Below are 16,006 nucleotides of genomic sequence, written 5' to 3'. Positions count from 1 at the left end.
ACTACCAAGTGAGAAACATGTCCACACAAACTGGAACCAGCGGTTTTTCCTCCCCCTGGGGGGGGGGGTCTCATGACCATTAACCATCTGCATCAGTAAAAGGCATTCTTCTAGTTTTCATATCAGATGAGGCACGGGTAAAAGTTTATAGGGAACTCATCTGACTTAGGCACGTTCCTTGTGAGTTAGGCTAAAGCTCAGCCACTTGGAAAAGGAAGGGGGTGGGACTGCAGGCCTAAGATGAAGCTGACAAAATGGAGTCAGTGTGGCTCAGCCACATATTTCATACCTAACATCTATATGACCTGCACAATCTTATCCACTATTCTTCTGCAAATACCCTAGGGCCAGATGTCAGGAGGTAGCCTGCATGCCTATACCTCAACAGCAATATACACAACACCAAGTACAAAGGATCCCTGCTAGATAAAGAATAATGCCTAACAGGGCAGTTCCCCATTTGCCAGGAAAGGAGGTCAACAAACAGGTGAAGGTGTATGCAAAAGAAATGTCTCTACGTGATTAGGGTTAGGTAGCAGTCCAGTCTCCATGTGCCAGGATCACCCCAGGTTTTGACACTTCCTGGAGGAAAATAGCAGACATTTTGTCCCTTTATTTCAGAAGTTTGCTGGGAGATATATGCGAGAACTTAAGTAGGAGCCCATAAGGGGAGCCCTACTTTAGTCCCCCATCTGGTTTCTGTAGGAGAGATCACCTTGATTATGGCTGGGCCTTCACTTAGAAAGGTTGAGGAAATATTGATAGTATGCTGCAGACTAGCCCTTCCCTCCAAGGTATAAGGATGCTAAGACACTTGGAAGGAGGAAATCATTTAAATCTCCAACCTTAGATAGTCTCCCCAAGTGGGAGGTCCTGTGGCACTCTGTTTTTTGTTTTTTTTTTTGTGGTACGCGGACCTCTCACTGTTGTGGCCTCTCCCGTTGCGGAGCACAGGCTCCGGATGCGCAGGCTCAGCGGCCATGGCTCACGGATCCAGCCGCTCCGCGGCATGTGGGATCTTCCCGGACCGTGGCACGAACCCGCGTCCCGTGCATCGGCAGGCGTACTCTTAAACACTGCGCCACCAGGGAAGCCCCTGTGGCACTCTTTTAAGACCTGCATCCCGTTGGATGAGTCTCAGTCCTCCTAAGACTTTTACAGTAGCTTGCAGAGCAGGTGTAGTTGGTCTCTCACAAGCAGATATGTGGCCTGTGGTGGGCTCAGTGTTTAACAGCCAGATGGCCTCTAATAGTCTTGGAGGTCATCCCCTTAAAGACCCATCTGGAGAAACCTTCAATGTCTCTTTCAGTAACCCATTCATTCTTAATACCAACCCTGCAGCTGTGGGGTTATACGACAGATGAAAGGTTCATAAAATCTCGCAGGCTTTAGCCCGTTCTTGTGTGTCATGTCCAGTGAAATGGGTCCCTTAGTTGCTTTCAATGCAAGTGGGTAGTACTTTCCATTGTAATACTTTCCAACTTGGTCAAACCCCTAATAGTGGTTACTTGATTTGCCCTTTTACTGGCAAAAGTCTGTGTCAGCCCAATTGCTGGGTCCACACAGGTCAATGCATTCTTGTGTCCTTCTGTTAAGGGCAGGGGCCAATATCGTCCACTTGCCATCTGGTCACTGGCCTAGTAGCTCATCCGATATGACCAAAGGTGTGTCTCAGGGGTTGTCACTGCAGGTACAATGATGGAAGTTCCTATCTACTGCCTGTAGGTCACTGTATTTTAAAGGCAGGTGTAACCTTTTGGCTTCTCAAGTGGTACTGAGGCCTCGATGTCCTGACTTCCCATGAAGCCACTGCCACATCTGAGAGTCTGTGACCCTTCCAGAACAGCTGTCACCATGGCTAAGGCATCTGATTCTTGATTCTCAGGCAGTGTAGTTAGAGAATGTGCCGAGACATACCATATCATGATGGTGGTACCAGGTTGTGTGCACACGTCCCAGTTTGTCTGTATCAGTTCACCACAGGGTCCATCTCAAGATAGTCAAGTTTTTCTGATGCCATTGTGGCATCCATGGTCAGACCCTCCTGTACAGCCCAGCTGTCTGTGGCTATGTAAAGGGGCATAGACTTGTGAGTGATCACAATCCTTACCACCCTCAGTTCATCCATGATTGCTGTGCTTAGTACCTTCAAACCAAGTGATGTCAGAATCCAGGAAAACTGTTGAAGCATGTCTAGTGAGGGTATTGCCTCAACTGCTGCCATTGGTGAACCATGTCTCCAGAGGGAGGCATGGGGTCCTGGTTCCCTCTCTGACTTGGCTGAGAGGGGGAGCGATGGGTGATGTCTAAGGAGCCACGTCCGGATCTACATAAGACATTGGCCCATGGAGAGCATGTAATTCTTCAGACAGCAGGCTTGAGTTGTACACACTACGTTGTTGCAGGTATGTGTGCCACTTTTGCAGTGCAATTACTTGGGCACAAGCACTTTTTGGTTTGGGGAATGTCCTTAATCCATCCACTTGATGGGAGGGAAGTTCCAACAGACTCTGGTAAGTCCATGATGAAGCCTTCTGTTTGCTGCAGGGCAGGTAGATTGTTTTTCAATAGGACTATACCTCACTTGGGCTTTTGTAGATTCTGATGGAATCTACAAAAAAGAAACTAAAAACTAATAAGCTACAAGTTATCCTTAACTAATAAGTGGATAAAGTCTCTACTATTAGCAAGTTAATCAAGGTTGAAGGGTAATAGCAAATGTCTCCCTATATACTAGTAGTTGTAATCTAAAATTGTAATTTAAAAATTACAATTTACAGTAGCACTGAAAACTATCAGATACTTATGTAAGTATATTATGTAAATATGTAAGATATTTCTACTGAAAACTACAGAAAAAATTGCTAAGAGTAATTAAAGAAGACATAAATATTGAGATATACCATGTTTTTTGGTCAGAAGACTCAATATTAAGATTTCAAATCTCCCAAATTATATATTATTATATGTATATAATACATACATTCAGTCCCATCCAATGACTGTATTATATACTTTCATCCAATCAAAAGCCCAGGTGACCCTTTCATAAAAATTGACAAGTTCATAGTAAAATTTGTATAGAAATGCAAAGGACCTAGATTGGTCAAAACTACTTTGAAATGAAAAATGAAATGAAAAGTAAAGTTAGAGAATTAACATGACCTGATCTTGAGGCTGCTTGTAAAGCTATAGTAATCAAGACAGTGTGGTATTTGTGTAAAGATGAACAAGTAGAACATGAAATAGAATTGAGTCCAGAAATAAGCCTGCACATATGTGGACAACTATCTTTTTAAACTTTAGTCCCTACCTTGCACTATATTTAAAAATGAATTCAAAATAGGTCATAGATCTCAATGTAAAAACTAAAACTAAAAAATTTCTAGCAGAGAACATTTTTTTTTCCTAATGTAAGGCAAACATGTCTTAGATATAATACCTAAAGAATAATACATAAAATAAGTTAGAAACTGGACTTTGTCAAAATTATAAAGCCTCTGCTCTTCAAAAGACACTATTACATGAATGAAAAGCCACAGCCTAATAAAAATATTTTCAAAATTTATATCTGATAAAGGACTTGTATTCTTATAATATTAAGAAAATAACCCAATTTTTAAAAATATGGACAAAAGATTAGAAAAGATAATTCATTAAAGCAGATATACAGATAGGAAATAAGACTGTGAAAAGATGCATGTAAACATTAATTTTTAGGGAAATGTAACCCAAAAGCTCAGTGACATATTACCACATAACTATTTGAATGGCAGGGATTAAAAAGAATGACTATATTGACTGCTGAAAAAGTTGCACAGAAGCTGGAATTCTCATATATTGCTGATGTTAATTTTTAAATTGGCATAGTTTTAAATTGGTAAATTTAAAAATGGTACAGTAGGGCCACTTTGAATGTTATCTTGGTAGTTTCCTAAGAAGATTAACATATGCCCACAATTTGTCCCAGACATTCCATTCCTGGGTACTTACCCAAACGAAAAAAAATGCATATATCTATACAGAGACTTGTACATGAATATTCATAGCCATTTTATTTTTACTAGGAAAAACTGGAATGAACCCAAATGTCCATCAACTGGTGAATGTGAAAATTATGGTATATCCATAATATGTAATATGTCCATAATATGTAATAATGCAATGTACTACTGACCAGTAAATATGAGTGGACTGATGATGATACAGCCTGCAACAGGATGAATCTCAAAATAATCACAGTGAGTGAAAGAAGCCAGATAAGCGAGAGTATGTAATCATGATTTTACTTATATAGAATGCCAGAAAATGCAAACAAATCTATAATGATAGAAAATTAGTCAATGATTGCCTAGTTTGGTAGGGAGGAATAGAAGAGAAGCATTGCCAAGGAGGGATTGCCTGGAAGATTTTGGGGGTGATGTATAGTTTTACGATCTCTATTTTTGGTGATAGTTTTTTGTGTTTATGCATATGTCAAATATCATCTGTACTGTACACTTCATATGGAGTTTGGTGTACATATTTATACCTCAATTCTCTTTAGAAATGAAAGACTAATTGAAATTACTCATTGAACTCAGCCTATGTTATTTTCTTTTCAAGGGTTTCAGACAAGATGGGTGGGGTAAGGGGCAGTGGCAATCATAACTGTGATGGCTAAGTTGGCCCAAAGATCTATTTGAATTCAGTCAAAATGAAGGTATGAAAAATCACTTCACTTAAGAGTAATTTCTCTTTTTAACTTCTAATGTAAACAATTATGGATATGCCCTTTCCCTCTCTTTTGCCTTTTGATCTTAGAAATTAGGCAATCTCTGAATATTAACCTTCATTAGAGTGACAGGAAAATGTCCTGTGAGGTCTGAACAAACTGTGGAACTTACCGCCTAGGTCTAATAACTTTCCCAGCTTCTTTCTCCTGGACACTGTGCTACCACACAGAGTCATTGCAGACATAGGGAAATTGATACTTCCTCTTAGAGCTATCAAGGGACTGAAGAATGAGTGAAATTGTCTCTTTTTTATAGATTGAGGTATAATTGACATATAACATTTTCAGATGTACAGCGTGATTCGATATTTGTATATATTGTGAAGTGATCACCACAATAAGTCTAGTTAACATCCATCACTGTTCATAGTTGTAAATTTTTTTCTTGTGATGAAGACTTCTAAGATCCACTTGTTTAGCAACTTTCAAATACACAATACGTATCATCAACTATAGTCACCATGCTATAAATTATATCTTTATTAATTTCTCCCACCCTCCACCCCCTGCCTCTGGCAACTACCAATCTGTAGTCTGTATCTATATGCTTAGTTTTTGTTGTTTAAGATTCTTTTTATTTTAAATTCTACATATAAATGATATCATAGGGTATTTGTCTTTCTCTGTCTCATTTATTTCACTTAGCCTAATGCTCTCAAGGTCCATCCATGTTGTTGCAAATGGCAAGATTTCATTCTTTTTATGACTGATAATATTCTATTGTGTGTATATATATTCTTTATCCATTCATCCATTCATCTATATATTCTTTATCCATTCACCTCCATATCTTGACTTTCTAAAATAATGCTGCTGTGAACATGTTGGTGCATATATCTTTTCAAGTTAGCGTTTTTGTTTTCTTCAGATATATACCCAGAAGTGAAATTGCCTGATTATATGGTAGTTTAACTTTTATTTTTTGAGGAACTTCTATGCTGTTTTCCATAGTGGCTGCACTAATTTACATTCTCACCAAGAGTGCACAAATGTTCCCTTTTCTCCATAACCTCATCCATACTTATTATTATACTTCTTGTCTTTTGGATAATAGCCGTTTTAACAGGTTTGAGATGGTATTTCAGTATAATTTTGATTTGCATTTCCCTGATGATTAGTTATGTTGAGCATCTCTTCATGTACCTGTGGGCCATCTGTATGATTTCTTTGGAAAAATGTCTATTAAATTCTGTGCATTTTTCCTTGAGATTGTTCTTTGGCTAAATAGTTGTGTGAGTTCTTTATATATTTTGAATATTAACCCTGTATCAAATATATGACTTGTAATTATTTTGTCCCATTTAGTATGTTGCCTTTTCATTTTGTTAATGATTTCCTTAGCTGTGAAGTTTTTAGTTTTATGTAGTCCTATTTACTTATTTTTGCTTTTGTTGTATTTTCTTTTGGAGTCAGATCCAAAAAATCATTGCCAAGACTGAGCTCAAGGAGCTTAACACCTAAGTTTACATCTTTTAGATTTATGGATTCAGATTTACATTCAATTCTTTAATCCATTTTTAGTTATTTTTGTGTATGGTGTAAGATAGTGGCCTAGTTACATTCTTTTGCATGAGGCTGTCCAGTTTTCCCAACACCATTTATTTATTTGATCTTTCCTTTAAAATTTTTAAAAATTTATTTATTTTTAATTGAAGTATAGTTGATTTACAATATTATGTTAGTTTCAAGTGTACAGCACAGTGATACTGTATTTTTGCAGATTATATTCCATTATAGGTTAGGACAAGATAATGGGTATAATTCCATGTACTGTACAATGTATCCTTGTTGCTTATATATTTTATACATAGTAGTTTGTATCTGTTAATCCCATATCCCTAATTTGTCCCTCCCTGTTTCCTTCTCCCTTTTGGTAACCATAAGTTTGTTTTATACATCTGTGACTCTGTTTCTGTTTTGCATATACATTTGTTTATACTAATTTTTAGATTCCACATATAGTGATATCATACAGTATTTGTCTTTCTCTGTCTGACTTATTTCACTGAGCATAATATTCTCTAGGTCGACCCATGTTGCTGAAAATGGCAGAATTTCATTCTTTTTATGGATGAGTAATACTCCATTATATATATATTTCACATCTTCTTTATTCGTCTGTTGATGGGCACTTGGGTTGCTTCCATGTCTTCACTATTGTAAATATTGCTGCTATGAACGTTGGGGTGCAAGTATCTTTTTGAATTCGTGTTTTCATTTTTTCCAGATATATACCAGGAATGAAACTGCTGGATAATACGGTAGTTCTATTTTTAGTTTTTTGAGAAAACTTCATAATGTTTTCCATAGAGCTAAACTGATTTACATTCCCAAAAAAGTGCACAGGGCTCCCTTTTCTCCACATCCTCTCCAACATTTGTTCTTTGTAGACTTTTTTTTTTGTTTTAAACATCTTTATTGCAGTATAATTGCTTTCCAATGTTGTGTTAGTTTCTGCTGTATAACAAAGTGAATCAGCTATATGTATACATGTATCCGCATATCCTCTCACTCTTGCGTCTCCCTCTCACCCTCCATATCCCACCCCTGTAAGTGGTCACAAAGCACCTAGATGATCTCCCTGTGCTATGCGGCTGCTTCCCACTAGCTATCTATTTTACATTTGGTAGTGTATATATGTCAATGCCACTCTCTCATTTCATCCCAGCTTACCCTTCCCCTCCCCGTCTCCTCAAGTCCATTCTCTACATCTGTGTCTTTATTTCTGTCCTGCCCCTAGGTTATTTAGAACCATTCTTTTTTTTAAGATTTTTTTTAGATTCCATATATACGTTGTTAGCATATGGTAGTTGTTTTTCTCTTCGCTCTGTATGACAGACTCTAGGTCCATTCATCTCACTACAAATAACTCAATTTCATTTCATTTTATAGCTGAGTAATAATCCATTGTACATATTTGCCACATCTTCTTAATCCATTCACCTGTTGATGGACACTTAGGTTGCTTCCATGTCCTGGCTATTGTAAATAGTGCTGCAATGAACATTGGGTACATGACTCTTTTTGAGTTATGCTTTTCTCAGGGTATATGTCCAATAGTGGGATTTCTGGGTCATATGGTAGTTCTATTTTTAGGTCTTTTAAGGAACTTCCATACTGTTCTCCATGTGGCTCTATCAATTTACATTCCTACTCACAGTGCAAGAGGGTTCCCTTTTCTCCACACCCTCACCAGCATTTATTGTTTGTAGATTTTTTGATGATGGCCATTCTGACCAGTGTGAGGTGATATCTCATTGTTGTTTTGACTTGCATTTCTCTAATGATTAGTGATGTTGAGCATCCTTTCATGTGTTTGTTGGCAAATCTATATATCTTCTTTGGAGAAATGTCTGTTTAGGGCTTATGCCCCTTTTTGGATTAGGTTGTTTGTTTTTTTGATATTGAGCTGCATGAGCTGCTTGTATATTTTGGAGATTAATCCTTTGTCAGTTGCTTCACTAGCAAATATTTTCTCCCATTCTAAGGCCTGTCTTTTGGTCTTGTTTATGGTTTCCTTTGCTATGCAAAAGCTTTGAAGTTTCGTTAGGTCCTATTTGTTTATTTTTGTTTTTATGTCCATTTCTCTAGGAGGTGGGTCAAAAAGGATCTTGCTGTGATTTATGTCACAGAGTGTTCTGCCTATGATTTCCTCTAAGAGATTGATAGTGTCTGGCCTTACATTTAGGTCTTTAGTCCATTTTGAGTTTATTTTTGTGTATGGTGTTAGGGAGTGTTCCAATTTCATTCATTCTTTTACATATAGCTCTCCAGTTTTCCCAGCACCACTTATTGAAGTGTCTATCTTTTTTCATTGTATATTCTTGCCTCCTTTATCAAAGATAATGTGACCATATGTGTGTGGGTTTATCTCTGGGCTTTCTATCCTGTTGCATTGATCTATATTTCTGTTTTTCTGCTGCTACCATATTGTCTTGATTATTGTAGCTTTGTAGTATAGTCTGAAGTCAGGGAGCCTGATTCCTCCAGCTCCGTTTTTCTTTCTCAAGGTTGCTTTGGCTATTCGGGGTCTTTTGTGTATCCATACAAATTGTGAAATTTTTTGTTCTAGTTCTGTGACAAATGCCATTGGTATTTTGATAGGGATTGCATTAAATCTGTAGATTGCTTTGGGTATTATAGTCATTTTCTCAATGTTGATTTTTCCAATCCAAGAACGTGATATATCTCTCCATCTGTTTGTATCATCTTTAATTACTTTCATCAGTGTCTTATAGTTTTCTGCATACAGGTCTTTTGTCTCCTTAGGTAGGTTTATTTCTAGGTATTTTATTCTTTTTGTTATAATGGTAAATGGGAGTGTTTCCTTAATATCTGTTTCAGATTTTTCATCATTAGTGTATAGGAATGCAAGAGATTTCTGTATATTAATTTATTATCCTGTTTACCAAATTCATTGATTAGATCTACTAGTTTTCTGGTAGCATCTTTAGGATTCTCTATGTATAGTATCATGTCATATGCAAACAGTGACAGTTTTACTTCTTGTTTTCCAGTTTGGATTCCTTTTATTTCTTTTTCTTCTCTGACTGCTGTGGCTAAAACTTCCAAAACTATATTGAATAATAGTGGTGAGAGTGGGCTACCTTGTCCTCTTCCTCATCTTAGTGGAAATTGTTTCAATTTTTCACTATTGAAAATGATGTTGGCTGTGGGTTTGTCATATATGGCCTTTATTATGTTGAGGTAAATTCCCTCTCTGCCTACTTTCTGTAGGGCTTTTATCACAAATGGTGTTGAATTTTGTTGAAAGCTTTTTCTGCATCTATTTAGATTACCAGATGACTTTTTTCCTTCCATTTGTTAATATTGTGTATCACATTGATTGATTTGCATATATTGAAGAATCCTTGCATTCCTGGGATAAACCCCACTTGATTGTTGTTTATAATTCTTTTAATGTGGTGTTGGATTCTGTTAGTATTTTATTGAGGATTTTTTCATGCATCTATGTTCATCAGTGATATTCGCCTGTAATTTTCTTTTTTCTGTGTGACATCTTTGTCTGGTGTTGGTATGAGGGTGATGATGACCTCGTAGAATGATTTTGGGAGTGTTCCTCCCTCTTCAATGTTTTGGAATATTTTGAGAAGGATAGGTTTCAGCTCTTCTCTAAATGTTTGATAGAATAGACCTGTGACACCATCTTGTCCTGGGGTTTTGTTTTTTGGAAGATTTTTAATCACAGTTTCAATTTCAGTGGTTGTGATTTTTCTGTTTATATTTTCTATTTCTTCCAGGTTCAGTCTCAGAAGGTTGTGCTTTTCTAAGAATTTGTCCATTTCTTCCAGGTTGTCCATTTTATTGGCACATAGTTGCTTGGAGTAATCTGTCATGATCCTTTGTATTTCTGCAGTGTCAGTTGCTACTTCTTTTTCATTTCTAATTTTGTTGATTTGAGTCTTCTCCCTTCTTTTCCTTGACGAGTCTGGCTAATGGTTTATCAACTTTGTTTATCTTCTCAAAGAACCAGCTTTTAGGTTTATTGATCGTTGCTATTGTTTCCTTCATTTCTTTCTCATTTATTTCTTATCTTATCATTATGATTTCTTTTGTTCTTACATTGGGTTTATTTTATTCTTTCTCCAATTGCTTTAGGTGTAATGTTAGGTTGTTTATTTGAGATTTTTCTTGTTTCTGAGGTAGGATTGTATTACTATAAACTTTCCTCTTAGAACTGCTTTTGCTGCATCCCATAAGTTTTGGGTCATTGTATTTTCATTGTTCATTGTTTCCAGGTATTTTTTGATTTCTTCAGTGATCTCTTGGTTATTTAGAAGTGTATTGTTTAGCCTCCGTGAGTTTGTGTTTTTTCCAGTTTTTTTCCCTGTAATTGATATCTAGTCTCATATTGTTGTGGTCAGAAAAGCTACTTGATAAGATTTCAATTTTCTTAAATCTACCAAGGTTTGATTTGTGGCCCAAAATATGATCTATCCTAGAGAATGTTCCATGAGCACTTGAGAAAAAAGTGTATTCTGTCGTTTGTGAAAGGAATGTCCTATAAATATCAATTAAGTCCATCTCGTTTAATGTGTTATTTAAAGCTTGTGTTTCCTTATTTATTTTCATTTTGAATGATCTGTCCATTGGTGAAAGTGGGGTGTTAAAGTCCCCTACTACGATTGTGTTACGGTCAATTTCACCTTTTATGGCTGTTAACATTTGCCTTATGTACTGAGGTGCTCTTATGTTGGGTGCATAAATATTTACAATTGTTATATCTTCTTCTTGGATCAATCCCTTGATCATTACGTAGTGTCCTTCTTTGTCTCTTGTAATAGTCTTTATTTTAAAGTCTATTTTGTCTGATATGAGATTTGCTACTCCAGCTTTCTTTTGATTTCCATTTGCATGGAATATCTTTTTCCATTCCCTCACTTTCAGTCTGTATGTGTCCCTAGGTCTGAAGTGGGTCTCTTGTAGACAGCCTATATACAGGTCTTGTATTTTATCCATTCAGCCAGTCTATGTCTTTTGGTTGGAGCATTTAGTCCATTTACATTTAAGGGAATTATCCATACGTATGTTGTTATTAGAATTTTCTTAATTGTTTTGGGTTTGTTATTGTAGGTCTTTTCCTTCTCTTGTGTTTCCTGCCTAGAGAAGTTCCTTTAGCATTTGTTGTAAAACTGGTTTGGTGGTTCTGAATTCTCTTAGCTTTTTCTTCTCTGTAAAGGTTTTAATTTCTCCATCAAATCTGATTGAGATCCTTGCTGGGTAGAATAACCTTGGTTGTAATTTTTTCCCTTTCATTACTTTAAATATATCCTGCCACTCCTTTCTGGCTTGCAGAGTTACTGGTGAAAGATCAGCTGTTAACCTTATGGGGATCCCCTTGTATGTTATTTGTTGTTTTTCCCTTGCTGCTTTTAATATTTTTTCTTTGTATTTAATTTTTGATTGTTTGATTAATATGTGTCTTGTCATGTTTCTCCTTGGATTTATCCTATATGGAACTCTCTGCTCTTCCTGGATTTGAATATTTCCTTTCCCACATTAGGGAAGTTTTCAGCTATAATCTCTTCAAATATTTTCTCTCTCTCTTTCTTTTTCCTCTTCTTCTTCTGGGACCCCTATAATTCGAATATTCATGTACTTAGTGTTGTCCCAGAGGTCTGTGAGACTGTCCTCAATTTTTTTCATTCTTTTTTCTTTATTCTGCTCCTCAGTTGTTGTTTCCACTATTTTATCTTCCAGGTCACTTATCTGTTCCTCTGCCTCATTTATTCTGCTATTGATTCCTTCCAGAGAATTTTTAATGTCATTTATTGTGTTGTTCATCATTGTTTGTTTCATCTTTAGTTCTTCTAGGTCCTTGTTAAACATTTCTTGTATTTTCTCCATTCTATTTCCAAGATTTTGGATCATCTTTACTGTCATTACTCTGAATTCTTTTTCAGGTAGACTGCCTATTTCTTCTTCATTTGTTTAGTCTGATGGCTTTTTACTTTTCTCCTTCATCTGCTGCCTATTTCTCTATCTTCTCATTTTGCTTTTCTTACTGTGTTTGTGGTCTCCTTTTAGCAGGCTGCAGGTTCATAGTTCACATTGTTTCTGGTGTCTGCTCCCAGTGGGTAAGGTTAGTTCAGTGGCTTGTGTAGGCTTCCTGATGGGGGGGTGACTGGTGCCTGTGTTCTGGTGGATGAAGCTGCATCTTTTCTTTCTGGTGGACAGGACCACATATGGTGGTGTGTTTTGTGGTGTCGGTGAAGTTATTATGATTTTAGTCAGCCTCTCTTCTAATGGGTGGGTTTCTGTTCCTGTCTTGCTAGTTCTTTGGCATGGGGTGTCGAGCTTTGGAGCTTGCTCATCACTGAGTTGAGCTGGGTCTTAGTGTTGAGATGGAGATCTCTGGGAGAGTTCTCGCCAATTGATATTACATGGGGCTGGGAAATATCTGGTGTCCAGTGTCCTGAACTCATCTCTCCCACCTCAGGGGCTCTGGCCTGACACCTGGCTGGAGCACCAATACTCTGTCAGCCACACGGCCAGGTACGTGGGGAGTTTCTAGCCTTTTGGGAAGTCTGAGGTCTTCTGCCAGTGTTCAGCAGGTGTTCTGTAGGAGTTGTCCCACATGTAGATGTATTTTTGATATATTTGTGGGGAGGAAGATGATCTCCACGTCTTTCTCCTCTGCTGTCTTGAAGGTCCTTGCCTATTTGTAGACTTTTTGATGATAGCCATTCTGAGAAATGTGGGGTGAATCTCATTATAGTTTTGATTTGCATTTCTCTAATAATTAGTGATATTTGAGCATCTTTTCATGTGTCTATTGCCATCTGTATGTCTTTTTTGGAGATGTCAATTCAGGCCTTCTACCTATTTTTTGATTTGTTTGTTTTTTTGATATTGAGTTGTATGACCTGTTTATCTATTTTTCATTTTAACCTCCTGTCAGCTGCATTATTTGAAAATATTTCCTCCCATTCCATAGATTGTCCTTTAATTTTATCAATGGTTTCCTTTGCTGTACAAAGCTTTTAAGTTTCATTAGGTCTGATTTGTTTATTTTTTCTTTTCTTTATTTTGTTTTAGGAGACAGATTCAAAAAAATATTGTCACAATTTATGTCAAAGAGTGTTCTGCCTATGTTCTCTTCTAGGAGTTTTACAGTGTTAGGTCTTTATTCCAATTTGAGTTTATTTTTGTATATGGTGTTAGAGATTGTTCTAATTTCATTCTTTTACATGTAGTTGTCCAGTTTTCCCAGCACCACTTCTTGAAGAGACTCTCTTTTCTCCATTACATATTCTTGCCTCCTTTGTCATAGATTAATTGACCATAGGTGTGTGTGTATTTCTAACTGTCGAACATTGATCTATGTGTCTGTCTTTGTGCCAGTACCATTCTGTTTTGATTACTGTAGCTCTGCAGTATAGTCTGAAGTCTGGGAGGGTTATACCTCCAGCTTTGTTCTTTTTTCTGAGGATTGCTTTGGCAATGCAGAATCTTTTGTGTTTCCATATAAATTTTGAGATTTATTTGTCCTAGTTCTGTGAAAACTGTCCTGGGTGTTTTGATAGGGATTGCATTAAATTGCTTTGGGTAGTATGGCCATTTTCATAACATTAATTCTTCCAGTCCAAGAACATAGTATATCTTTCCATTTATTTGAATCATCTTTAATTTCATTCATCACTGTTTTATATTCTTCAAAGTCTAGGTCTTTCACCTTCTTGGTAAAGTGTATTCCTGGATTTTTTTTTTGATGCAACTTTAAACAGGATTTTTTTAACTTTCTCTTTCTGATACAGTAAGTTCCCTAGATATGAATCTTCAAGTTGCAACTTTCAAAGATGTAAACGTGTGTTCACATGTCCAATCATGTAAGTTAGTTCATGTGTCTGGTGTACATTGTCACATGTATGCATCCTCTACAAGTAGTTGTGCTTTTGTGTAATGTAGTGTAAGATTCAAAATGTTATGGGGTGGGATAGGAAAGTGGGAGGGAGACACAAGAGGGAGGGGATATGGGGATATATGTATGCATATGGCTGATTCACTTTGTTGTGCATTGGAAACTAGCACAACATTGTGAAGCAATTACACGCCAATAAGTATGTTAAAAATAAAGAAAAGAAAAGAATTGACACTAAAAAGAAAAAGTTATCTTTACTTTCGTGTTTGTTTTTTATGTATTATTTGTGTGAAAATTATTATAAACTTATTACAGTACAGTACTATATAGCCAATTGTGTTAGTGGAGTACATAGGCTAACATTGTTGGACTTATGAACAAATAGGACTTAGGAATGTGCTCTCAGAATGAAACTCATTATTATGTAGGGGATTTGCTGTATTTCATTATTAGTGTATAGAAACACAATAGATTTCTGTGTATCAATCTTGTATCCTGCAACCTTGCTGAAGTCATTTATTAGTTCTGACAGTTTCAAGGTGGACAGATACTCTCTATATAGAGTATCATGTCATCTGCAAATAGTGACAGTTTACCTTTCCCTTTCAATTTAGATACCATTTTATTTCTTTTTCTTGCCTGATTGCTGTGGCTAGAAGTTCCAATACTATGTTAAGTAGAAGTGGTGAGAGGGGGCACCCTTGTCTTGGTCCTGAGTTTGCAGGCAGGCTTTCAGCTTTTCATGGTTGAGTGTTACATTGGCTGTGGGTTTGTGATAAATGGCCTTTATTATGTTGAGATATGTTCCCTCTATATCCACTTTGCTGAGAGTTTTAATTATGAATGGATGTTAAATTTTATCAAATGCTTTTTCTGTGTCTATTGAGATGATGATGTGGTGTTTGTCTTTTCTTCTGTTAATGTAGTATATCACATTGATTGATTTACATATGTTGAACCATCCTTGTGACTCTGGAATGAATACAAATTGATCATGGTATATGATCCTTTTTACGTATTGTTGGATTTGGTTTGCTAATATTTTGTTGAGGATTTTTGCATCTATATTCATCAGTGATATTGGCCTGTAATTTTCTTTTCTTGTAGTACCTTTTTCTGGTTTTGGTATCAGGGTGATGGTGGCTTCATAGGATGAATTTGAGAGTGTTCCTTCTTCCTCAATCTTCTGGAATAGTTTGAGATGGATCAGTATAAGTTTTTCTTTATATATTCAGTAGAATTCCCCTGTGAAGCCATCTGGTCCTGGACGTTTGTTTGCTGGGAGTCTTTCTTTTTAATTACAGATTTAATTTCACTTATAGTGATAGGTCTTTTTAAATTGTCTGTTTCTTCTTGACTCAGTGTTGGCAGGCTGTATGCTTCTAGAAATTTGTCTGTTTCTTCTAGGTTGTCCAATTTGTTGGCATATAACTGTTCATAGTATTCTCTTATGATTTTCTGTATCTCTGTGGTATCAGTTGTTATTTCTGCTCTTTCATTTCTTATTTTGTTTATTTGTGTCCTTATTTCTGCTCTTTCATTTCTTATTTTGTTTATTTGTGCCCTTTGTCTTTTCTTGGTAATCCTGGCCAAAGATTTTACCAATTTTATTTATCTTTTCAAAAAAACAGCTCTTGGTTTCATTGATCATTTCTAATTTTTTAAAATCTCTGTTTTATTTATTTCCTTTCTGATCTTTATTATTTCCCTCCTCTTGCTGACTTTGAGGTTTGTTTGCTCATTTTCTAATTCTTTTATGTGGTAAGTAAGATTGTTTATTTGAGATTTTTCTTGTTTCTTGTTGGAGGCCTGTATTACTATGAATTCTCCTCTTAGAACTGCTTTTGCTG

This window comes from Monodon monoceros, unplaced genomic scaffold, assembly GCF_005190385.1.
Source record: "Monodon monoceros isolate NGI ecotype Baffin Bay Population unplaced genomic scaffold, NGI_Narwhal_1 Super_Scaffold_5, whole genome shotgun sequence".
Lineage (NCBI taxonomy): Eukaryota > Metazoa > Chordata > Mammalia > Artiodactyla > Monodontidae > Monodon > Monodon monoceros.
This window is presented reverse-complemented; position numbering follows the sequence as displayed.